The sequence below is a fragment of the Aquarana catesbeiana genome, linkage group LG08, assembly GCF_042186555.1.
Source record: "Aquarana catesbeiana isolate 2022-GZ linkage group LG08, ASM4218655v1, whole genome shotgun sequence".
Lineage (NCBI taxonomy): Eukaryota > Metazoa > Chordata > Amphibia > Anura > Ranidae > Aquarana > Aquarana catesbeiana.
In genome coordinates, this window is record NC_133331.1 from 23,266,591 (window position 1) to 23,293,712 (window position 27,122).

A 27,122-nucleotide genomic window follows, 5' to 3' on the forward strand; every position below is an offset into this window, starting at 1 on the left:
CTACACTGGCTCCCAATCACCCAGCGAATTAAATTCAAAATTCTAACCACAACATACAAAGCCATTCACAACTCTGCCCCAAGCTACATCACTAATCTTGTCTCCAAATATCGCCCAAATCGACCTCTCCGCTCTTCTCAAGACCTCCTGCTTTCAAGCTCTCTCATCTCCTCCTCCCATGCTCGTCTCCAGGATTTCTCCAGAGCCTCTCCCATCCTCTGGAACTCGCTACCTCCATCTATCCGGCTATCCCCTACTCTTGCTACCTTCAGGCAATCCCTGAAAACTCATGTCTTCAGGAAAGCCTATCATGTCTCCAACTAATCTCCTACCACTTCCACCAGCTCATTCCCCACAGTTACAACCTTTTGTACCACTTGCCCCACCCTATTAGATTGTAAGCTCTTCTGAGCAGGGCCCTCTTAATCCTATTGTATTGTATTATAACTGTATTGTCTCCCTTTTATATTGTAAAGCGCTGCGTAAACTGTTGGCGCTATATAAATCCTGAATAATAATAATAATTTACAAATATATATGAGACAGCGCTGCATCAATATTTACCAGATCCACAGAATAACAAAAGTGATGTGCAAAGACAAAAGTCCAATATTAAAGTGATGATTTCCTCTGTTAACATGCAGAGAGATGTAAAATACTACTTTACTTGACACAGCCTCTATATGCATAGTGTTCCTGCCACCACATGCAATACTTGCTCACCTCCATGCAATACTTGCTCAAACACGCCTTGCACTACATGCAACAATCCCTTGGTACAAATCTGATAAGGGTTCCTTCCAGTGGTGGCCCGTCCATAGGGGGCACTCGGGCGCTGCCCCCCCAATCTGTAAAAAAAAAAAAAAAATGTTCACTTTAAGAGTGACCGGGCGCCGGACATGTGGCGGTCTATGGGAAGGTGATTTGCCCACATTTAGGCACTGTCCAGGGCAGAAGAGATGCGCCCGCAAACACTCCCCCATTCTTCAATGTCCAGTAAATTGCCATTGAAGCTCCTTGTTCATTTATTTTAATGGCCGAGACCGGAGGATGGTGGGTGCTGCTTTTCACAGTACTGCGTCACTTCCGGTCTCTCGAATCACTGTGTTTGGCGTGAGTGGAGGAGTAGACAGAGCCTGGCGCATGGTGTGACTGTGGAGTAAAGAAGCAGGCCTGACTGACTTGGACTCCCAAGCTTTGCTGGTGCGGCTTCTGGTACATAAACTGCAGCGGTGTGTCTCTCTCCCTCTCCCTCTCCCTCTCTCCATTTCTTTGCAGTGCTCTGCCCCTTTCTCCTTCTCACTGGGGGGGTCTGTGCTGATGATGGGATTGGGCAGACTAGAGGGAGGGGGGTAATTGTGCAGACTTGGGGGGGGATGAGGAGAAAGGAAAGGTCCGCTTTGTTCTTTGGTAGGGATGAGCTTCGAGTTCGAGTCGAACTCATGTTCGACTCGAACATTGGCTGTTCGCAAGTTCACCGAACAGCGAACAATTTGGGGTGTTCGCGGCAAATTCGAATGCCGCGGAACACCCTTTAAAAGTCTATGGGAGAAATCAAAAGTGCTAATTTTAAAGGCTAATATGCAAGTTATTGTCATAAAAAGTGTTTGGGGACCTGGGTCCTGCCCCAGGGGACATGGATCAATGCAAAAAAAAGTTTTAAAAACGGCCGTTTTTTCAGGAGCAGTGATTTTAATAATACTTAAAGTCAATCAATAAAAGTGTAATATCCCTTTAAATTTCGTACCTGGGGGGTGTCTATAGTGTGCCTGTAAAGGGGCGCATGTTTCCTGTGTTTAGAACAGTCTGACAGCAAAATGACATTTTGAAGGAAAAAACTCATTTAAAACTACCCGCGGCTATTGCATTGCCGACAATACACATAGAAGTTCATTGATAAAAACTGCATGGGAATTCCCCAAAGGGGAACCCCGAACCAAAATTAAAAAAAAAAAATGACGTGGGGGTCCCCCTAAATTCCATACCAGGCCCTTCAGGTCTGGTATGGATATTAAGGGGAACCCCGGCCAAAATTTAAAAAAAAAAATGACGTGGGGTTCCCCCTAAATTCCATACCAGACCCTTCAGGTCTGGTATGGATTTTAAGGGGAACCCCGCGCCAAAAAAAAAAAAAAAAAACGGCGTGGGGTCCCCCCAAAAATCCATACCAGACCCTTATCCGAGCACGCAACCTGGCAGGCCGCAGGAAAAGAGGGGGGGACAAGAGTGCGGCCCCCCCTCCCTCCTGAACCGTACCAGGCCACATGCCCTCAACATTGGGAGGGTGCTTTGGGGTAGCCCCCCAAAACACCTTGTCCCCATGTTGATGAGGACAAGGGCCTCATCCCCACAACCCTGGCCGGTGGTTGTGGGGGTCTGCGGGCGGGGGGCTTATCGGAATCTGGAAGCCCCCTTTAACAAGGTGACCCCCAGATCCCGGCCCCCCCCCTGTGTGAAATGGTAAGGGGGTACATAAGTACCCCTACCATTTCACGAAAAAAGTGTCAAAAATGTTAAAAATGAAAAGAGACAGTTTTTGACAATTCCTTTATTTAAATGCTTCTTCTTTCTTCTATCTTGCTTCATCTTCTGGTTCTTCTGGCTCTTCTGGTTCTTCTGGTTCTTCCTCCGGCGTTCTCGTCCAGCATCTCCTCCGCGGCGTCTTCTGTCTTCTTCTCCTCGGGCCGCTCCGCACCCATGGCATGGGGGGGAGGCTCCCGCTCTTCTCTTCTTTTCTTCTTTTCTTCTTTTCTTCTCTTCTTCTCTTCTTCCTATTCATTTTCTTCTCCGGGCCGCTCCGCAATCCATGCTGGCATGGAGGGAGGCTCCCGCTGTGTGACGGCGCTCCTCGTCTGACAGTTCTTAAATAACAGAGGGGGGCGGGGCCACCCGGTGACCCCGCCCCCCTCTGACGCACGGTGACTTGACGGGACTTCCCTGTGGCATTCCCCGTGACGTCACAGGGAAGTCCCGTCAAGTCACCGTGCGTCAGAGGGGGGCGGGGTCACCGGGTGGCCCCGCCCCCCTCTGTTATTTAAGAACTGTCAGACGAGGAGCGCCGTCACACAGCGGGAGCCTCCCTCCATGCCAGCATGGATTGCGGAGCGGCCCGGAGAAGAAAATGAAGAAGAAGAGAAGAAGAGAAGAAGAGAAGAAGAGAAGAAGAGAAGAAGAGAAGAAGAGAAGAAGAGAAGAGAAGAAAAGAAGAAGAGAAGAAGAGAAGAAGAGAAGAAGAGAAGAAGAGAAGAAGAGAAGAAGAGAAGAAGAGAAGAAGAGAAGAAGAGAAGAGCGGGAGCCTCCCCCCCATGCCATGGGTGCGGAGCGGCCCGAGGAGAAGAAGACAGAAGACGCCGCGGAGGAGATGCTGGACGAGAACGCCGGAGGAAGAACCAGAAGAACCAGAAGAGCCAGAAGAACCAGAAGATGAAGCAAGATAGAAGAAAGAAGAAGCATTTAAATAAAGGAATTGTCAAAAACTGTCTCTTGTCATTTTTAACATTTTTGACACTTTTTTCGTGAAATGGTAGGGGTACTTATGTACCCCCTTACCATTTCACACAGGGGGGGGGCCGGGATCTGGGGGTCACCTTGTTAAAGGGGGCTTCCAGATTCCGATAAGCCCCCCGCCCGCAGACCCCCACAACCACCGGCCAGGGTTGTGGGGATGAGGCCCTTGTCCTCATCAACATGGGGACAAGGTGTTTTGGGGGGCTACCCCAAAGCACCCTCCCAATGTTGAGGGCATGTGGCCTGGTACGGTTCAGGAGGGAGGGGGGGCCGCACTCTCGTCCCCCCCTCTTTTCCTGCGGCCTGCCAGGTTGCGTGCTCGGATAAGGGTCTGGTATGGATTTTTGGGGGGACCCCACGCCGTTTTTTTTTTTAATTTTGGCTGGGGTTCCCCTTAATATCCATACCAGACCTGAAGGGCCTGGTATGGAATTTAGGGGGACCCCCACGTCATTTTTTTTTTTTTAATTTTGGTTCGGGGTTCCCCTTTGGGGAATTCCCATGCCGTTTTTTATCAATGAACTTCTATGTGTATTGTCGGCAATGCAATAGCCGCGGGTAGTTTTAAATGAGTTTTTTCCTTCAAAATGTCATTTTGCTGTCAGACTGTTCTAAACACAGGAAACATGCGCCCCTTTACAGGCACACTATAGACACCCCCCAGGTACGAATTTTAAAGGGATATTACACTTTTATTGTTTGACTTTAAGCATTATTAAAATCACTGCTCCTGAAAAAACGGCCGTTTTTAAAACTTTTTTTTGCATTGATCCATGTCCCCTGGGGCAGGACCCAGGTCCCCAAACACTTTTTATGACAATAACTTGCATATAAGCCTTGAAAATTAGCACTTTTGATTATTCATGTTCGTGTCCCATAGACTTTAACGGTGTTCGCATGTTCGAACGAACTTTTTTCCTGTTCGCATGTTCTGGTGCGAACCGAACAGGGGGGTGTTCGGCTCATCCCTATTCTTTGGTGTGGGTCTTTTAGATACGCTTGCCAACGAACTGCATGGCAAGTCAACATTTGTCTGGTCAAGCATGTGGTGCCCAAGCGGCTGCTGTTTTGGTCACGCTTGATACGCTTCAGACATAGGTTGCAAACAGCAACAGTGCGATCTGCTGCACACATTTCAAAAAAGGCCCACACCAAAGAACCTTTGGAAAAACGCATGGAGTCAGCAGCGCCCTGCACATGCGGAGCTCTGCGATGTGATGCAGTCAGTTGGCTGCCTTAAGCTGGCCCCTGGAGGGCATCCTGCCTCGTTAAAGATGTGCCTCCTCCTCCTCTCTTCTATCTGGCACCCACGTAGAGTCAGTGACCTCATCATCCCCTCCCTCCTCGTCACTGGAGCAAACCTGGCAGTATGCTGCAGCTGGGGGAACATGACTGCCAGTTTGTTGCCCTTCTTGGGCACCCCCTCTCTCTGGGCTCACATTGCTGCCTTCCTCAATCTGGGTACCATCATCAGAGCCTTCAAAACGCTGCGTATCCTCCTGGAGCATGTACCCGACACTGTGGTCGAACAGTTCAGAGGACTCCTCGGGGCATGATGGTGGGGCTAGGGAAGGAGTGACTGATGACATGGAGCTGATGGAAGAGGCTGCTTTGGCAGCTGCATTGGCACCCAAAGTACTCTGAGCATGGGTGACAGAGGATGAGGAGAATGAGGATGGCTTGGTCATCCACTCTAGCAACTCTTCTGCATGTTGTGGCTCAACATGGCCAGCTGCCAAAAAAAGGACCAGCGTGCCCCAAGGCCATGTGCTGAGGATGCACCGTGTCCATGACCAGCAATGTTGGCTGTAGACACAGAGCCTGCTTGCCCTCTTTTAATGGCCTGTGAGCATCTGCCTCTCCTTGTTGACCTTCCAAACATACTGTAATTGATGTATTTGTAATGTATTTGAATAGTTACACCAGGAATGGCCTGCAGTGAGATGTAGCTGCACAAAGCTGGGATGTATACATATACTGAATATACTGCAGCTAACTGAATGAACTGCCTGCCTGTAGTATTTTAGGAAGAGAACAGGAATGGTCTGCAGTGAGATATAGCTGCACAGGATACAGTACTCAATATACTGCAGCTAAATGAATCAACTGCCTGCCTGTAGTATATTAGGAACAGAACAACAGGAATGGTCTGCATTGAGATCTAGCTGCACAGGATACAGTAGTCAATATATACTGCAGCTAACTGAATCAACTGCCTGCCTGTAGTATATTAGGAAAAGAACAGGATCGGTCTGCAGTGAGATCTAGCTGCACAGGAGATGATGACAAGCTCAGCAGTGGCATCTAATACGTGTGTCCTGCACATAGTTATAGTAGGTGAGGTTGAAAAAAGACACAAGTCTATCAAGTCCAACCTATGTGTGTGATTATATGTCCGTATTACCGAGACCACCGCCTGTGGAAGGGAATTCCACATCCTTGCCTCTTACAGTAAAGAACCCTCTAGGTAGTTAAGTAATACTTACATAATCACACTCATAGGTTGGACTTGATAAACTTTGTCTTTTTTCAACCTCACCTACTATGTAACTATATGTAGTTTAAGGTTAAATCTTTTTTCTTACATAGTTACATAGTAGGTGAGGTTGAAAAAAGACACAAGTCCATCAAGTCCAACCTATGTGTGTGATTATGTGTCAGTATTACATTACATATCCCTGTATATTGCGGTCATTCAGGTGATTATCTAATAGTTTCTTGAAGCTATCAATGCTCTCCGCTGAGACCACCGCCTGTGGAAGGGAATTCCACATCCTTGCCGCTCTTACAGTAAAGAACCCTCTACGTAGTTTAAGTTTGCGAAAAAGTTTTATCCCTATTGTGGGGTCACCTGTACAGTATTTGTAAATTGAAATCATATCCCCTCTCAAGCGTCTCTTCTCCAGAGAGAATAAGTTCAGTGCTCGCAACCTTTCCTCATAACTAAGATCCTCGAGACCCTTTATTAGCTTTGTTGCCCTTCTTTGTACTCGCTCCATTTCCAGTACGTCCCTCCTGAGGACTGGTGCCCAGAACTGGACAGCATACTCCAGGTGCGGCCGGACCAGAGTCTTGTAGAGCGGGAGAATTATTGTTTTATCTCTGCAATTGATCCCCCTTTTAATGCATGCCAATATTCTGTTTGCTTTATTAGCAGCAGCTTGGCATTGCATGCCATTGCTGAGCCTATCATCTACTAGGACCCCCAAGTCCTTTTCCATCCTAGATTCCCCCAGAGGTTCTCCCCCCAGTGTATAGATTGCATTCATATTTTTGCCACCCAAATGCATTATTTTACATTTTTCTACATTGAACCTCATTTGCCATGTAGTCGCCCACCCCATTAATTTGTTCAGGTCTTTTTGCAAGATTTCCACATCCTGCGGAGAAGTTATTGCCCTGCTTAGCTTAGTATCGTCTGCAAATACAGAGATTGAACTGTTTATCCCATCCTCCAGGTCGTTTATGAACAAATTAAATAGGATTGGTCCCAGCACAGAACCCTGGGGGACCCCACTACCCACCCCTGACCATTCTGAGTACTCCCCATTTATCACCACCCTCTGAACACGCCCTTGTAGCCAGTTTTCAATCCATGTACTCACCCTATGATCCATGCCAACGCACCTTATTTTGTACAGTAAACGTTTATGGGGAACTGTGTCAAATGCTTTTGCAAAATCCAGATACACCACGTCTACGGGCCTTCCTTTATCTAGATGGCAACTCACCTCCTCATAGAAGGTTAATAGATTGGTTTGGCAAGAACGATTCTTCATGAATCCATGCTGATTACTGCTAATGATATCATTCTTATTACTAAAATCTTGTATATAGTCCCTTATCCCCTCCAAGAGTTTACATACTATTGATGTTAGGCTAACTGGTCTGTAATTCCCAGGGATGTTTTTTGGGCCCTTTTTAAATATTGGTACTACATTAGCTTTTCTCCAATCAGCTGGTACCATTCCAGTCAATAGACTGTCTGTAAAAATTAGGAACAACGGTCTGGCAATCACCTGACTGAGTTCCCTAAGTACCCTCGGATGCAAGCCATCTGGTCCCGGTGATTTATTAATGTTAAGTTTCTCAAGTCTAATTTTAATTCCGTCCTCTGTTAACCATGTAGGTGCTTCCTGTGTTGTGTCATGAGGATAAACACTGCAGTTTTGGTTACTGAAGCCCCCCGATTCACTCGTGAAGACTGAGGAGAAGAATAAATTCAATACCTCTGCCATCTCCCCATCCTTTGTAACCAGATGTCCTTCCTCATTCTTTATGGGGCCAATATGGTCTGTCCTCCCTTTTTTACTATTTACATACTTAAAGAATTTCTTGGGATTTTTTTTGCTCTCCTCCGCTATGTGTCTTTCATGTTCTATCTTAGCCATCCTAATTGCACCCTTACATTTCTTATTGCATTCTTTATAAATTCTGAATGCTGTGGATGATCCCTCATCCTTGTGTTTTTTGAAGGCCTTCTCCTTTGCTTTTATATGCATTTTTACATTGGAGTTAAGCCATCCAGGATGTTTGTTCGCTCTTTTAAATTTATTACCCAATGGGATACATTGGCTAATGCCCTTATTTAATATGCTCTTAAAGCAAACCCATCTCTCCTCTGTATTCTTTGTTCCTAATATTTTATCCCAATTTATGCCTTTTAGCAAGGTTTGTAGTTTAGGGAAGTTGGCTCTTTTGAAATTCAGTGTCTTTATGTTCCCTTCATGTCTCCTATTTGTGTGATTTTATACTGAAACTAATTGACCTGTGATCGCTGTTACCTAAATTGCCCCGTATTTCCACATCTGTTATCAGGTCTGTATTGTTGGTAATCAGTAGATCTAGTAATGTTTTATTTCTAGTTGGTGCGTCTACCATCTGACCCATAAAATTGTCCTGCAGGACACTAAGGAACTGGCGAGCCTTAAATGAATGCGCGGTTCCCTCCGCCCAGTCTATGTCTGGATAATTAAAATCCCCCATTATGATAACACTTCCCATCCTTGCTGCTAATCCAATTTGTGATAGGAGATCCGTCTCCACTTCCTCCCTCAGGTTAGGGGGCCTATAGCATACTCCCAGTATTATTTTCCCCTTAGCTTCATCCCTTTGGAGCTCTACCCATAAAGATTCCACCTCCTCCCTAGCCCCCTCAGTGATGTCATCTCTCACATTCACTTGTACATTATTCTTAATATATAGGCATACCCCTCCCCCTTTTTTACCCTCTCTATCCTTGCGGTATAGGGTATACCCTTGAATGTTTGCGAGCCAATCATGAGAGCTGTTGAACCAGGTCTCTGAAATTCCCACAAAATCCAAATCCTCCTTGTACAACAGTATCTCTAGTTCACCCATCTTGTCCGCCAGGCTCCTGGCATTGGTGAACATGCCACATAGTTTAGACTGGTCGCATATTGTCCTCGTATTGGGTGTTTCAAGATTGCAACTTGGACTTGCTATTATACTCGCCTTGTGTTTTTGTGCTTTGGCTAACCTACCACTAATGCCCCCAATACTACCCTCTGGAATATCTTCCGCGCTGGCTATCACTGTCTCTGGACACCCCCCCCCCCCCCCCCCCCCCCATCGCCTAGTTTAAAAACCCCTCTAACTTTTTGGCCATCTTCATTCCCAGCAGATCTGCACCCTCCTCATTTAGGTGCAGTCCCGTCCCTTCTATAGTACCGGTTACCGACTGAGAAGTCGGCCCAGTCCTCCAGGAACCCAAACCCCTCCTTACTACACCAGCTCTTCAGCCACTTGTTTACTTCCCTAATCTCCCTCTGCCTCTCTGGTGTGGCTCGATGTACCGGTAGTATTCCTGAGAACACTACCTTGGAGGTCCTTTTCCTCAATTTAGCTCCTAAGTCCCTAAAATCGTTCTTTAGGACACTCCATCTGCCTCTGACTTTGTCATTGGTGCCAACGTGCACCATGACAGCCGGGTCTTCCCCAGCCCCTCCCAGTAATCTGTCCACAAGATCCGTGATGTGCCAAACCCGAGCGCCCGGTAGACCACATACTGTTCGGCGCTTCAGGTCTTGGTTACAGATTGCCCTCTCTGTCCTTCTAAGAATTGAGTCCCCTACCACCAGAATCTGTCTTTCCTTTCCCTTTGCTGCCCCCCCACTCTCACTGGAGGAGTTGTTCCCCTGGCAGCTAGGAGAGTCCCTCATCTCCAGCAGTGCTGGTCCCTGACTGGTTACACCAATGTCACTCAATGGAGCGTACTTATTGGATGCTCCAGTCCTGGATCGGCCTTCCTGGCACTTCTCCTTCTACCCCTCTGACTGTCACCCATCTACTCTTTGCTAGTGCCTGCACCTCTTTGTCTCCACCCGCCTCTGTGCTGGCCCCTGCCGGCACCTGCCGTGTACGTTCCTGGCTCACCTTTAGTATGGAGGGACTTTTCAGTGCTGACAGTTGCTTCCCCAGATTCAGAACCTGGGCTTCCAGGGAAACAATGTGCTTACATTTTGCACAGCAGTATTCGCCCTCGATCGGATGATCAAGGAACACATACATGCGGCAAGATGTACAAAGAGTCGCCCTCTCCACACCCGCCGGGGCATCGTACCTATTAAATTTAGTGAGGATTTGGGGATTTTACCCTGTCCAAATTACCTAACAACTAGCTTCCTGGCACTAATACTCAAGACAATACACAGGTACACAATACACAAGTACTAACGATCCACACACACTACTCAGACAACACTCAGATACTCACACTACACAGGTACTATGAATCCTGTTATACCTCCTGTTTTAAACTCTTGTTTTTAACTCCCACTTAATCCAGCTCCACTTACACCAAGCTCCACAGCTTCAAACTGAGCACGCTCAGACTGAGTCCTACAACAAGTTATATAGGCACCTGTGAGCAATTAACCACACCCCTTAATTGATAGACTGATGAAACAAGAAAAAAAAAAAAAAAAAAAAAAAAAAAAAAAAGTGACAGCAAAAGGCAAATTAAAACTAAAGGGAAAAGTCCCCAAAATGCAACCCAGCAAACACACACCAACAGACAGCAGCAAACACACACCAACAGACAGCAAAATCTTCTAATTTTAAAGAGTGGCCACGTGTCTTGTTAAACTCCCTTCCACAAAAAAAGTTTTATCCCCATTGTGGGATCACCAGTACAATATTTGTAAATTGAAATCATATCCCCTCTCAAGCGTCTCTTCTCCAGAGGGAATAAGTTCAGTGCTCGCAACGTTTCCTCATAACTAATATCCTCCAGACCCTTTATTAGCTTTGTTGCCCTTCTTTGTACTCGCTCCATTTCCAGTGCATCCTTCCTGAGGACTGGTGCCCAGAACTGGACAGCATACTCCAGGTGCGGCCGACCAGAGTCTTGTAGAGCAGGAGAATTATCGTTTTATCTCTGTAGTTGATCCCCTTTTTAAATCATGCCAATATTCTGTTTGCTTTGTTAGCAGCAGCTTGGCATTGCATGCCATTGCTGAGCCTATCATCTACTAGGACCCCCAGGTCCTTTTCCGTCCTAGATCCCCCCCCCCCCCCGAGGTTCTCCCCCCAGTGTATAGCTTGTTTTAATATTTTTGCTCAAATGCATTATTTTACTTTTTTTTTTTTTTTTTTTTTTTTTTTTTTTCTACATTGAACCTCATATGCCATGTAGTTGCCCACCCCATTAATTTGTTCAGATCTTTTTGCAAGGTTTCCACATCCTGCGGAGAAGTTATTTCCCTGCTTATCTTAGTATTGTCCGCAAATACAGAGATTGAACTATTTACCCCATCCTCGAGGTCGTTTATGAACGAAATAAATAGGATTGGTCCCAGCACAGAACCCTGGGGGACCCCACTACCCACCCCTGACCATTCCGAGTACTCCACATTTATCACCACCCTCTGAACTCGACCTTGTAGCCTATTTTTAAATCCATGTACTCACCCTATGGTCCATGCCAACAGACCTTATTTTGTACAGTAAACGTTTATGGGGAACTGAGTCAAATGCTTTTGCAAAATCCAGATACACCACGTCTACGGGCCTTCCTTTATCTAGATGGCAACTCACCTCCTCCATAGAAGGTTAATAGATTGGTTTGGCAAGAACGATTCTTCATGAATCCATGCTTATTGGTAATGATACTGTTCTCATTACTAAAATCTTGTATATAGTCCCTTATCATCCTCTCCAAGAGCTTGCATACTATTGATGTTAGGCCAACTGGTCTGGTTTTTAAATATTGGTGCTACATTGACTTTTCTCCAATCACCTTGTACCATTCCTGTCAGTAAAAATTAGGAACAATGGTCTGGCAATACTTGACTGAGTTCCCCAAGTACCCTCAGATGCAAGCCATCTTGTCCCGGTGATTAATGTTAAGTTTCCCAAGTCTAATTTTAATTCTGTCCTCTGTTAACCATGGAGGTGCTTCCTGTGATGTGTCATAAGGATAAACACTGCAGTTTTGATTACTGAAGCCCCCCAATTCCCTCGTAAAGACTGAGGAGAAAAATAAATCCAATACCTTCGCCATCTCCCCATCCTTTGTAACCAGATGTCCTTCCTCATTCTTTATGGGGCCAATATGGTCTGTCCTCCCTTTTTTTACTGTTTACATATTTAAAGAATTTCTTGGGATTTTTTTTTTTGCTCTCCTCCGCTATGTGTCTTTCATGTTCTATCTTAGCCGTCCTTATTGCACTCCTACATTTCTTGTTGCATTCTTTATAAAGTCTGAATGCTGATGATCCCTCAACCCAGTATTTTTTGAAGGCCTTCTCCTTTGCTTTTTATATGCATTTTTACATTGGAGTTAAGCCATCCAGGACTTTTGTTCGCTCTTTTAAATTTATTACCCAATGGGATGCATTGGCTAATGCCCTTATTTAAAGCGTAGTAAACCCGCTGATTTTTTTTTTTTTTTTTTTTCCCTACACCTGTAAGGGAAAAGGCATAATAAGCTAGTATGCACCGCATACTAGCTCATTATGAGGTACTGACCTTAGAACGAGGCGCCGGCATCTCACCCTGTCCACGCCGAGGGAGTTGACATTTCCCCTCGGCGTGCCTTCCGGGTATTGCGGCCTCGGCGCTGTGAGTGGCTGGAGACATTTTTGCGGCAAAGTCTGGCAGCTGCCGGGCTTTCAGCCGAGAATCCCCTGTGCGCATGCACCATACAGGTTTAGGAGATTTTGTTTTTACCTACAGGTAAGCCTTATTATAGGCTTACCTGTAGGTAAAAGTTTAAAAAAAGGTATACAACCACTTTAATATGCTCTTAAAGCAAACCCATCTCTCCTCCGTGTTTTTTGTAACTAAGATTTTATCCCAATTCATGCCTTATAACAAGGTTCATATTTTAGGGACGTTGACTCTTTTGAAATTCAGTGTCTTTGTATTCCCCTTATTTTTCCTATTTGTATGATTTATACTGAAGCCAATTGACCTGTAATTGCGGTTTCCTAAAATGCCCCGTATTTCCACATCCGTGATCAGGTCTGTATTGTTGGTAATCAGTAGATCCAGTAACACTTTATTTCTAGTTGGTGCGTCTACCATCTGAACCATGAAATTGTCCTGCAAGACATTTAGGAACTGGCAAGCCTTAGACGAATGCGTGGTTCCCTCCACCAAGTCCACATCTGGATAATTAAAATCCCCCATTATGATAACACTTTCCATCCTTGCTGCTAATCCAACTTGTGATAGGAGATCCATCTCCCCCTCCTCCTCAGGTTAGGGGGCCTATAGCATACTCCCAGTAATATTTTCCCCTTAGCTTCATCCCTTTTGAGCTCTACCCATAAGGATTCCACCTCCTCCCTAGCTCCCTTAGTGATGTCATCTCTCACATTCAGCAGAGCTCTTGCCTATAGACAGAGCTTCAGGGTCACCCATTGGTTCGGGTGCTCAAGCTCACACAATGTTCACATGCACAGATCCTGGCCTGAGGCAACTCTCCTTGTCTTAGTTCCTATTAACCCTTGAGAGAGGGCACGACACACAGGCCTTTTCTTTGACATTATACATATTAGGGCTCCATCTGAGCACCCAGGGACCATACTAATTGGGAGCCCATGCCACCTGGTGCGTGTTCCATGAAGGGGTTCTCTTTCACCGCCTGGAGGATGATTCCTTTTCCCTAACCACCACCCGTTCCTCAGCCAATCAGGGATCTTATACTGTATATATGCCAATATGCCCTTTTCCACAGTTCTAATTTGGTTTTGTCCATATAAAAACTGGTGCATTCACATGTGAGGATATACACACACCCCCCCCCCCCCTTTGTTTTGCAATTGGCGTAGTGTTTAGGTATACATTTTTCACCATTTGCAAGAATAATCAATGTCTTGGTATTTATGTATCTGCAGTAGCTACATGTGAACATGCCCAGATATTTACATTGATCTCCCCTCCCTTCACCTCCTGAGTTTACTCTGGACAACATTATCTGTTATGGATTTAGCACGTTTTAAAAGTAAAGGCCAGCATAGTAAATTTTAGATTGAAATAATTTACATTCAGTACATTTAGAAATTCATTCAGTAAAGCGAGTGAATCATCCCATACAGCAAACACATCTATATACCTGTACCACAGAATGATGTGGTCTATGTATACAGCTAGCTCCACCGAGGACAGGAGCATACGTTCCCACTCCCCCAGGTACAGATTTGCGTAGGATGGGGCACAACATGTCCCCATCACCCCCTATACCTGGAGAAAATGGGATCCATTAAACAATTGTAATGAAGAATATAGTTGAGTGACTCTAAAATGAATTCAGTCAGGGGTCAATCATGTGAGCTACACTGTGACAGGACTCGTTTTATGCATGACAGACCCTTGTCATGTGGGATTAAACATGCCTAGATGTCTATGGCAACTAAATGGGCTAAAGGAGATATATGTAACCCATTAGGAATCTGGAGTAGATGGATAGTATCCTGTATGTATGTGGGAAGGCTTACAACATACAGTCTTAGGTATTCATCTACCTTTGTACTAAGATTTTTGGTAAGGGAGCCATTCCCTGAAATTATTGGACGACGGGGTGAATGTTTGAAGTCCTTGTGGAGTTTAGGTAGAGCATAAAGACAGGGGTACGGGGAAAGGTTGTTCTAATAAATTCCCATTGGTCCATAGTGATCACACCCTTTAGGTATGCTGCATCTACAATCTGGTAAAACTCATTGTGGAATCTATCAATAAAAGTACTGTTATTCTGACAATACCAGTGTTGGTTTTGCAGAATTATGTTACACATAGCAATGTATTGATCATTATCCAACACAATGATATTTCCTCCCTTATCAGATGGCTTAATTGTAATGCAGAAGGATGATTCCTTTCCCCTAACCACCTCCCGCTCCTCAGCCGACCAGGCTTGCAACAGTAAATTAGCTTTTCTTCAGTAAGTAGCTTAGCCCTCAACATCCATTAAATACTGTTCCCTTGGCTGAGACAATGAGGAGGCAATAACTATATTTGCTTACAACTTTACTTGAAGAGGTTAACAAACTACAACAGTTCACATCTTGGTTCCTTAAAGTGTAGACAAATGGGTTGAGCATTGGAACCACAGCCGTATAAAGCAAGGTTAGCAACTTGTCCAGTTCCTTAGAACTTTCAGATTCTGGTTTACTATACAATATAATTATAGAATAATATTATTATTATAATAGTATTATAGAATAATATTACTGTAGTGAGGCGGGAGGTACAACTGGAATAGGCTTTGAGCCGTCCCTTTGAGGAACAAATTTTCAGTATGGTGGAGATGAATACATAGGAGGTCATAATAAGCAAAAAAGGAAAAAATGCCAAAAGTGCATCCTCAATTAACATAAATATGTTTCTGCTTGTAGCATCACTAGAGGTAATTGCATACAGTTCTTTCACATTGCAAAAGAAATGGTCAACATTTCGTGTAAGACAGTAGGATAATAGAGATGTGGTTAACACATGGGCTGCTGCATTAGTCGCAGATATAAGCCACGGGGACAGAGCAATGAAAGGCATACATCTTTACTCATGAGTAAGGAATATTGTAATGGTTTACAGATTGCTACGTAGCAATCATAGGACATGGAGGTCAGTAGAAGTATATCACAAGCAGCTGACAATGAGAAGAAGTACACCTGGGTCATACAGGCAGAAAAAGAAATCCAATGATCCTGTGTTAGGAGTATGGAGAGCAGTTTTGGAAGAATAACTGAAACATATATAACATCACTAATAGAAAGATTACTCAAGAAGAAATACATTGGAGTATGGAGCTGGGGAACCAGACGCACCAATAGAACAATGGTCATGTTTCCAAGGACAGCCATCAGATACATCAATAAAACTGCAGTGAAAAGGAGACATTGTCCAGTTTCAGAGAAGGGAAAAGCTGAAATGTAGAACACATTTTCTGTAATGTTTGAGCATTCCTCCATCTTCCTTGCATGGAAAAAAAAATATATGGATTTTACTTTTTTCATTTATTTAACCACTTGCGTTCTGGCTGTCATACATAAACGACTGAACTGCTGCTCCCTGAGGGCAGGAAGGCATTTTAAAATGGCCTCCCCTTTGTGGTGCTTGGCCTTGCACCATGTTATTACTGTAACCAATCACAGCTATCGCAATGTAAATATTCGCCACCACGCCAAGGATCTTCAATTATGTCAAAACGTTGTTTTTTTATTTATTTATTTATTTTAAAAGATCACATTACAAACAGTGTAGTGCAACACTTGAGTCACACAGGACCCCTTCGTCATGCATAACATTTGGTGTTGAGACTAAAATTACATTTTTTGCCTCATCTGACCACCTTAAACGCACCTTGTAGATTCTGAGGCCACATGGAAAAAGGTGTTATGGTCAGATGAGACTAAAATGTAATTATTTGGCCTCAAAACCAAACGATATGTCTGGCGGAAATCCAATACAGCTCATCATCCAAATGATAATTTTCTACAGTAAAGCATGGAGGTGGTAATATCCTGTTATGGGAGGTGGTAAAATCCTATTATGGGGGATGGTAATATCCTTTTATGGGGGGGGGTAATATCCTGTTATGGGGGAGGGGGTTCTCTGCAGAAGGGACTGGAGCACTTGTTAGGATAGAAGGAAAAATGGATGGGGCAAAATACCATCAAATTCTGGAGGAAAATCTGCTGCCCTTTGCCAGAAAGTTGTCAATGGGAAGAAGGTTTACATTCCAACATGACAATGACCCAAAGCAAAAAGGACCACATAATAGTTGGCGAAAAAGGTGAATGTCCTTGCATGGCTTAGTCAGAGCCCAGACTTAAAGTGATTGTAAAGTCTCAGTTTTTTTTTTTTTTCTATTAAAATACCAAACATGTTATACTTTCCTACCCAGTGCAGTGGTTTTGCACAGAGCAGCCTGGATCCTCCTCTTCTGGAGCTCCTGGCCCCTCCCTCCTGTTGATTGCCCCCACAGCAAGCAGCTTGCTATGGGGCACCCGAGCCGAGCTGAAGCTCCGTGTATCCATTCAGATATGGACCTGTGGTTTGGACCCACCCCCTCTCTCCTGATTGGCTAACTGAGTTATATTGGCAACAGTGGGAGCCAATGGTGCTGCTACTGTGTATCAGCCGATCAGGTGGGAGAGTCTTGGATGGCTGAGGCATTCATGGACATCGCTGGATAGAGAGGGGGCTCAGGTAAGTATTAGGGGGCTGGGAGGGGCTGTTGCTGCATACAGAAGGCTTTTTTCTTAATGCATAGAATGCATTTGGATTAAGAAAAAACCTTCTGACTTTACAATCCCTTGAAGACTGCAGTCCACAAACAGTCACCATCAAATTGAACTGCACTTGAGCAATACTGCAAAGAAGAGTGGACAAATATTGAAAAGTCTAGATGTGCAAAGTTAGTGGAGACATATCCCAACAGGCTAAAGGCTGGAATTAAAGCAAAAAGTGGTTCAACAAATACTGACATAATGGGGGTGATCCTTTTTCCAACTCAGTGATTCTGTTTTTGAATTTTTTTTTTTTTAGTGTTTCTGACATGGTGTTATATCTTTCACTTGGATGTTCTAAATTGCACTAGTAAATACATATTGATTAGGGATGAGCTTCGTGTTCGAGTCGAACCCATGTTCGACTCGAACATCGGCTGTTCGATCGTTCGTCGAATTGCGAACAATATGGGCCGTTCGCGCCAAATTCGTGTGGTGCGTCACGGCCCATAATTCACTGCGGCATCGCAGTGCATTGCTGGCTGATGATTGGCCGAGCATGCACTATGACCCGCATGCTTGGCCAATCACAGCGCCGCCTGAACAGAGAGCCGTAATTGGCCAAAGCCAAGGAGGCTTTGGCCAATTATGGCTCAGGGGATTTAGTACACGCCCCACACTATATAAGGCCGCCTGCACGGCGGCCCTGTGCAGTGTGTGTTCCGGCGTTCATTGAGAGAGAGAGAGAGACAGACAGTGACATTTGATTTGAGTTAGATAGATTAGGCAGAATAGTCAGTCAGTTAGCTGCACTTACAGTGTATTGTGTGTGTGTATATATATATATGCATCCCAGGTGTTGCATATATATATATATATATAATAATATATTGTATTCAGTTTAGCTAGATCCGTTCTTGTTATCTTCCTACTGGCAGGCTTGTCTTGTTACAGTATTTACAGCTACCTGAAGAAAATTACTGGTGTTCCTTTGATCCTATTAGTACCACAGTCAGGCAGCTAGACTATTTACAGTTAGTGCAGTGCGTCCTGCTCAGTGTTCAGCTAAACCTACAAGTTAGTGCGGTGCGTCCTGCTCACAGTGTTCAGCTAAACCTTCAAGTTAGTGCGGTGCGTCCTGCTCAGTGTTCAGCTCGATCCGTTCCTGTTATCTTCTTACTGTCAGGCAGGCTTGTCTTGTTACAGTATATACAGCTACCTGAAGAAAATTACTGGTGTCCTTTTGATCCTATCAGTACCACAGTCAGACAGCTAGACTATTTACAGTTAGTGCTGTGCGTCCTGCTCACAGTGTTCAGCTAAACCTACAAAAGTTAGTGGGGGTGCGTCCTGCTCACAGTGTTCAGCTAAAGCTACCTGTAGAAGGTTGGTGGTGTTATATATATATATATATATATATATATATATATATATATATATATATATTCTCTATCCCAGCTTAGTGCAGCTACAGGCCATTAGTATGTCTGGAAGGCCAAGAAGGAGAGGCAGACAGTCACAAGCCAATAAGAGAGGGCAAGCAGGCTCTGTGTCTAGTGCTGGTCATGGAGATGGTGCATCCTCATCAGCATGTGGCCGTGGGACACGCTTGGGCTTTTTTTTCGTCAGCTGGCCGTGTTGAGCCACAACATGCGGAAGACTTGGTTGAGTGGATGACCAAGCCATCCTCATCCTCCTCATCCTCTCTCACCCATGCCCAGGGTACTTTGTCTGGCAAAGCAGCGGCCTCTTCCCTCGGCTCAATGTCATCAGTGACTCCTTCCCTAGCCCCACCATGTCCTCCTGAGGAGTCCCTCGAACTGTTTGACCACAGTGTTGGGTACATGCTCCAGGAGGATGCCCAGCATTTGGAAGGCTCCGATGATGATACTGAGCTCGATGAAGGCAGTAACATGAGCGCAGACAGAGGGGGGTGCCCAAGAAGGACAGCAATCTGGCAGTCATGTTGCAGCATACTGCCAGGTTTGCTCCAGTGATGAGGAGGGAGGGGATGCTGAGGTCACTGACTCAACGTGGGTGCCTGATAGGAGAGAGGAGGAGGAGGAGGAGGAGGAGGCGGCGGCACATCACCAACGAGGCAGGATGCCCTCCAGGGGCCAGCCTAAGGGCAGCACATTGACTGCATCACACCCCAAAGCTCCACATGTGCAGGGCGCTGCAGTCTCTGCGCGTTATTCAAAAAGTTCTTTGGTGTGGGCCTTTTTTGAGACGAGTGCATCAGATCGCACCGCTGCTATTTGCAACATATGTCTCAATCGTATCTCGCGTGGCCAAAACATCTCCCGCTTGGGTACCACATGCTTGACCAGACATATGTTGACCTGCCATGCAGTTCGTTGGCAAGCGTATCTAAAAGACCCACACCAAAGAACAAAGAGGACCTCTTCTTGCTCCTCATCAGCTGAGATCTCCAACCCCACTATACCTTCAGTCCTCTCTGAGACCTGCACTGAGAGGAATGAAGGTGTAGAATTAGGTGTGTCACAGCCAAGTACTTGTGAGCAATCTGCTTTTGGTACACCAACGTCAGATTGTACCAGGCAAATTTCCCTGCCCCAGCTGCTGCACCGCCGAAAGAAGTTTGCTCCCAGCCATCCACATGCCCAGCGGTTGAATGCTAGCTTGGCAAAATTGCTAGCACTTCAACTGCTGCCTTTTCAGTTGGTAGACTCTGCCCCCTTCCGTGAGTTTGTGGAATGTGCGGTTCCTCAGTGGCAGGTACCCAAACACCACTTTTTCTCACGGAAGGCGATTCCGGCTCTCTACCGGCATGTGGAAGGCAATGTCCATGCCTCGCTGGACAGGGCGGTCAGCGGTAAGGTGCATATTTCCGCTGACTCATGGTCCAGCAGGCATGGACAGGGACGTTACCTAAGTTTCACGGCGCATTGGGTGACTCTGCTGGCAGCTGGGAAGGATGCAGGACAAGGTGCAGTAGTGTTGGAGGTTGTTCCGCCACCACGCCTCCAAAATGCTAATGATTGTGACACACTTATCTCCTCCACCCCCTCCCTCTTCTTCTTCCTCCATGGCCTCTTCCTGTGCTTTGTCCTCGGAAGCAGTGGTGCTCCGTAGCCATTCAAGGGGCTACGCAAGTACGCAGGCCAAAAGATGCCATGCGGTGCTTGAGCTGGTGTGCTTGGGGGACAGGAGCCACACTGGGGCAGAGGTTCTGTCAGCTCTGCAGGAGCAGGTTCAGAGGTGGTTGACACCACGTCAACTTAAGGCAGGAATTTCCGCCGGTCATATAATGCCAGTGCTCGGCTGACGGACCTACAAAAGGAGTTTAACCTGCCCAAGAACCGCCTAATCTGTGACATGCCCACCAGGTGGAACTCAACGTTGGCCATGCTGCAGTGGCTGCACACGCAGCAGAGGGCCATCAATGAGTACCTGTGCAACTATGGCACCAGGACAGGGTCAGGGGAGCTTGTTTTTTTTTTTTTTTTTTCCCTACGCCAGTGGGCCATGATCAGGGATGCATGCACTGTCCTGTCACCATTTGAGGAGGCCACGAGGATGGTGAGCAGTGACAGTGCATGCATCAGTGACACTGTCCCCCTTGTCCACCTGTTGGAGCACACGCTGCGTGGAATAATGGACAGGGCACTTGAGGCAGAACAAAGGCAGGAAGAGGAGGACTTCCTTAGCTCTCAAGGCCCCCTTTATCCAGACAGTGTTTCTGCATGCCTGCTGATCACACAGGAAGAGGACGAGGAGGAGGAGGAGGAAGATTGTGTCAGTCTGGAGGTGGAGCCTGGCACTCAGCATCAGCAGCAGTCTTTAAGGGATCAGTCCCAAGAAACACATGGACTTGTACGTGGCTGGGAGGAGGTGGCTGCGGACCATGTCGTCCTTAGTGACCCAGAGGACTCCAGACCGAATGCCTCAGCAAACCTACGCTGCATGGCCTCCCTGATCCTGCAAAGCCTGCGTAAGGATCCTTGTATTCGTGGTATCAAGGAGAAGGACCAATACTGGCTGGCAACCCTCCTTGATCCACGTTACAAGGGTAAGGTTGCGGACCTTATCTTGCCATCGCAGAGGATGAAACATCTTCGGGAGGCCTTGCAGAAAGGTCTGTGCAACGCGTTCCCAGAGACTGGGAGGTTACAAACTCCTGTTTCTGGACAACGTGTTGCTGAGGCTTCGGTCAGTCAAAGAAGGAGCGGTGGAGAAGGTGGCTGTCTGACCGCTGCGTTCAGACAATTTTTTGGTCCGCAGCCCCAAGGTATGATCGGTTCCAGCAACCATCGCCAACGTCTGTTTTACATGGTGCAGGAATACCTAGGGGCAAGATCAGACTTGGACACCTTTTCCACCAAAAATCCTCTGGGTTACTGGGTCTTGAGGATGGATCACTGGCCAGAGCTTGCACAGTATGCAATTGAGCTACTGGCCTGTCCTGCATCCAGCGTTCTTTCAGAACGCACATTCAGTGCTGCTGGAGGCTTTGTAACCGATCACAGGGTGCGTCTGTCCACCGACTCGGTCGATCGACTGACCTTCATAAAAATGAATCCGTCTTGGATCACCACCAGCTACCAAGCACCTGATGCTGATGTAACCGAATAATTTTTTTAAAAATCTCCGATCCCTTCAAAGACTGCCTATGCTGATGCTGAGTGACTATCCCTGAGTAATTATCCTCTTCCTCCTCAATCATCACGCTGATAGCTTGAAAGAACATTTTTGGTTCTGGGCGCCACCACTAGGGATGAGCCGAACACCCCCCGGTTCGGTTCGCACCAGAACCTGCGAACGGACCGAAAGTTCGCACGAACGTTAGAACCCCATTGACGTCTATGGGACTCGAATGTTCGAAATCAAAAGTGCTCATTTTAAAGGCTAATTTGCATGGTATTGTCCTAAAAAGGGTTTGGGAACCCGGGTCCTACCCCAGGGGACATGTATCAATGCAAAAAAAACTTTTTAAAACGGGCGTTTTTTCGGGAGCAGTGATTTTAATGATGCTTAAAGTAAAAAAAAAAAAAAAAGTGAAATATTCCTTTAAATATCGTACCTGAGGGGTGTCTATAGTATGCCTGTAAAGTGACGCGTGTTTCCCGTGTTTAGAACAGTCCCTGCACCAAATGTCATTTTTAAAGGAAAAAAAATCTCATTTAAAACTGCTTGCGGGTTTAATGTCATGTCGGGTCATGGCAATATGGATGAAAATCAGTGAGACAAACGGCATGGGTACCCCCCAGTCCATTACCAGGCCCTTTGGGTCTTGTATGGATATTAAGGGGAACCCTGCACCCAAATTAAAATAAGGAAAGGTGTGGGGCCACCAGGCCCTGTATACTCTGAACAGCAGTATACAGGTGGTGCAAACAAGACAGGGACTGTAGGTTTGTTGTTAAGTAGAATCTCTTTGTAATTTTGAACGGGTACATTTTTAACGTGTTTAGCTCCAGCCAAAAAATCTTTTTTTAAGCTTTTTGGAAAACATAGGGAAGGGTTATCACCCCTGTGACATTTGTTTTGCTGTCTTTCCTCCTCTTCAGAAGATTTCACCTCACTTTTTGTCCCAATGAAAAATGTTTTTTGAAAATTTGGGTTTTTTTGTGGAACAAGGATTGGAAAGCATCAGTGGAAAGGAGAAATGTTTTTCCCATATTAACTCTTACAGGAGAGAATTTCCCTTCCTAGGGGTAGATTTATTCTCACTTCCTGTTGTCTCCTTCCATTTGCAAGTAGGAGTCGTTTGTAAGTTAGTTGTTTGAAAGTAGGGTCCTGCCCTATATACTCAGCAGAAATTTGGGCCTTAGGTGTTGCTGTGGCCACAACACTGTAAGCCCTCACAGGGCCCTGCTGTGAAATATTAGATCAAGAATTGTAATTACATGCCCCTGTTAAACAGGGGCAGAAAAAATGGGCCTTAGGCACTGGTGCTGGTGCCACAACACTGCAACCCCTCACAGACACTCTAGTTGGAATGCAGGAACGAGCCCTGCTGCAAAGTATTACATCAAAAATTGTAATTACACGCCCCTGTTAAACAGGGGCTGAAAAATTGTGCCTTAGGCACTGGTGGTGGCGCCCAGAACCAAAAATGTTCTTACAAGCTATCAGCGTGATGATTGAGGAGGAAGAGGATAATTACTCAGGGATAGTCACTCAGTATCAGCATAGGCAGTCTTTGAAGGGATCTGAGATTTCAAAAAAAATTATTCGGTTACATCAGCATCAGGTGCTTGGTAGCTGGTGGTGATCCAAGACTCATTCATTTTTATGAAGGTCAGTCGATTGACCGAGTCAGTGGACAGACGCACCCTGTGATCGGTTACCACGCCTCCAGCAGCACTGAATGTGCGTTCCGAAAGAACGCTGGATGCAGGACAGGCCAGTAGCTCAATTGCATACTGTGCAAGCTCTGGCCAGTGATCCATCCTCAAGACCCAGTAACCCAGAGGATTTTCGGTGGGAAAGGTGTCCAAGTCTGATCTTGCCCCTAGGTATTCCTGCACCATGTAAAACAGACGCTGGCGATGGTTGCTGGAACCGATCATACCTTGGGGCTGCGGACCAAAAAATTGTCTGAACGCATCGGTCAGACGGCCACCTTCTCCACCGCTCCTTCTTTGACTGACCGAAGCCTCAGCAACACGTTGTCCAGAAACAGGAGTTTGTAACCTCCCAGTCTCTGGGAACGCGTTGCACAGACCTTTCTGCAAGGCCTCCCGAAGATGTTTCATCCTCTGCTCCCTCTGCGATGGCAAGATAAGGTCCGCAACCTTACCCTTGTAACGTGGATCAAGGAGGGTTGCCAGCCAGTATTGGTCCTTCTCCTTGATACCACGAATACGAGGATCCTTACGCAGGCTTTGCAGGATCAGGGAGGCCATGCAGCGTAGGTTTGCTGAGGCATTCGGTCCGGAGTCCTCTGGGTCACTAAGGACGACATGGTCCGCAGCCACCTCCTCCCAGCCATGTACAAGTCCATGTGTTTCTTGGGACTGATCCCTTAAAGACTGCTGCTGATGCTGAGTGCCAGGCTCCACCTCCATACTGACACAATCCTCCTCCTCCTCCTCCTCCTCCTCCTCCTCCTCCTCCTCCTCCTCCTCCTCCTCGTCCTCGTCCTCGTCCTCGTCCTCGTCCTCGTCCTCGTCCTCGTCCTCTTCCTGTGTGATCGGCAGGAACACTGTCTGGATAAAGGGGGCCTTGAGAGCTAAGGAAGTCCTCCTCTTCCTGCCTTTGTTCTGCCTCAAGTGCCCTGTCAATTATTCCACGCAGCGTGTGCTCCAACAGGTGGACAAGGGGGACAGTGTCACTGATGCATGCACTGTCACTGCTCACCATCCTCGTGGCCTCCTCAAATGGTGACAGGACAGTGCATGCATCCCTGATCATGGCCCACTGGCGTGGGGGAAAAAAAAACAAGCTCCCCTGACCCTGTCCTGGTGCCATAGTCGCACAGGTACTCATTGATGGCCCTCTGCTGTGTGTGCAGCCGCTGCAGCATGGCCAACGTTGAGTTCCACCTGGTGGGCATGTCACAGATTAGGCGGTTCTTGGGCAGGTTAAACTCCTTTTGGAGGTCCGTCAGCCGAGCACTGGCATTATATGACCGGCGGAAATGCACACAGACTTTCCTGGCCTGCCTCAGGACATCCTGTAAGCCCGGGTACCTGCCCAAGAACCGCTGCACCACCAAGTTAAGGACGTGAGCCAAACAGGGCACATGGGTCATTTGTCCCTGTCGGAGGGCAGAGAGGAGGTTGGTGCCATTGTCGCAAACCACCATTCCTGCCTTAAGTTGGCGTGGCGTCAACCACCTCTGAACCTGCCCCTGCAGAGCTGACAGAACCTCTGCCCCAGTGTGGCTCCTGTCCCCCAAGCACACCAGCTCAAGCGCCGCATGGCATCTTTTGGCCTGCGTACTTGCGTAGCCCCTTGAACGACTACGGAGCACCGCTGGTTCCGAGGAAGAGGCCATGGAGGAAGAAGAAGAGGAGGGGGTGGAGGAGAGAGGTGTGTCACAATCATTAGCATTTTGGAGGCGTGGTGGCGGAACAACCTCCAACACTACTGCACCTTGTCCTGCATCCTTCCCAACTGCCAGCAGAGTCACCCAATGCGCCGTGAAACTTAGGTAACGTCCCTGTCCATGCCTACTGGACCATGAGTCAGTGGTAATATGCACCTTACCACTGACCGCCCTGTCCAGCGAGGCATGGACATTGCCTTCCACATGCCGGTAGAGAGCCAGAATCACCTTCTGTGAGAAAGTGGCGTTTGGGTACCTGCCACTGAGGAACCACACATTCCACAAACTCACGGAAGGGGGCAGAGTCTACCAACTGAAAAGGCAGCAGTTGAAGTGCTAGCAATTTTGCCAAGCTAGCATTCAACCGCTGGGCATGTGGATGGCTGGGAGCAAACTTCTTTCGGCGGTGCAGCAGCTGGGGCAGGGAAATTTGCCTGGTACAATCTGACGTCGGTGTACCAAAAGCAGATTGCCCACAAGTACTTGGCTGTGACACACCTAATTCTACACCTTCATTCCTCTCAGTGCAGGTCTCAGAGAGGACTGAAGGTCTAGTGGGGTTGGAAATCTCAGCTGATGAGGAACAAGGAGAGGTCCTCTTTGTTCTTTGGTGTGGGTCTTTTAGATACGCTTGCCAATGAACTGCATGGCAGGTCAACATATGTCTGGTCAAGCATGTGGTACCCAAGCGGGAGATGTTTTGGCCACGCGAGATACGCTTGAGACATATGTTGCAAATAGCAGCGGTGCGATCTGATGCACTCGTCTCAAAAAAGGCCCACACCAAAGAACTTTTTGAATAACGCGCAGAGACTGCAGCACCCTGCACATGTGGAGCTTTGGGGTGTGATGCAGTCAATGTGCTGCCCTTAGGCTGGCCCCTGGAGGGCATCCTGCCTCGTTGGTGATGTGCCGCCTCCTCCTCCTCCTCCTCTCTCCTATCAGGCACCCACGTTGAGTCAGTGACCTCATCATCCCCTCCCTCCTCATCACTGGAGCAAACCTGGCAGTATGCTGCAGCAGGGGGAGCATGACTGCCAGATTGCTGTCCTTCTTGGGCACCCCCTCTGTCCGTGCTCGTGTTACTGCCTTCATCGAGCTCAGTATCATCATCAGAGCCTTCCAAACGCTGGGCATCCTCCTGGATCATGTACCCAACACTGTGGTCAAACAGTTCGAGGGACTCCTCAGGAGGACATGGTGGGGCTAGGGAAGGAGTCACTGATGACATTGAGCAGAGGGAAGAGGCCGCTGCTTTGCCAGACAAAGTACCCTGGGCATGGGTGAAAGAGGAGGATGAGGACGGCTTGGTCATCCACTCGACCAAGTCTTCCGCATGTTGCGGCTCAACATGGCCAGCTGCCGAAAAAAGGCCAAGCGTGTCCCATGGCCACGTGCTGATGAGGATGCACCGTCTCCACGACCAGCACTAGACACAGAGCCTGCTTGCCCTCTCTTATTGGCTTGTGACTGTCTGCCTCTCCTTCGTGGCCTTCCAGACATACTAATGGCTTGTAGCTGCACTAAGCTGGGATATATAATATATATATATATACTGATACTGCAGCTAGCAAAATCAACTGCCTGCCTGTAGTATGAGAACACCACCAGCCTTCTACAGGTAGCTTTAGCTGAACACTGTGAGGTGGACGCACCCCACTAACTTGTAGGTTTAGCAGAACACTGTGAGCAGGACGCACTGTAAATAGTCTAGCAGCCTGACTGTGGTACTAATAGGATCAAAAGAACACAAGCAATTTTCTTCAGGTAGCTGTATTTACTGTAACAAGACAAGCCTGCCTGTCAGTAAGAAGATAACAGAAACGGATCTAGCTGAACACTGTGAGCAAGACGCACCCCACTAGCTTGTAGGTTTAGCTGAACACTGTGAGGTGGACGCACCC

At 46.9% G+C, this 27,122-nt stretch overlaps 1 pseudogene; it reads right to left on the reverse strand.

Moving 5' to 3' along the window:
- Positions 1-14,930: 14,930 nt before the first annotated feature.
- On the reverse strand, positions 14,931-15,941 carry LOC141106650 (olfactory receptor 1J21-like; annotated as a pseudogene).
- Positions 15,942-27,122: the final 11,181 nt, after the last annotated feature.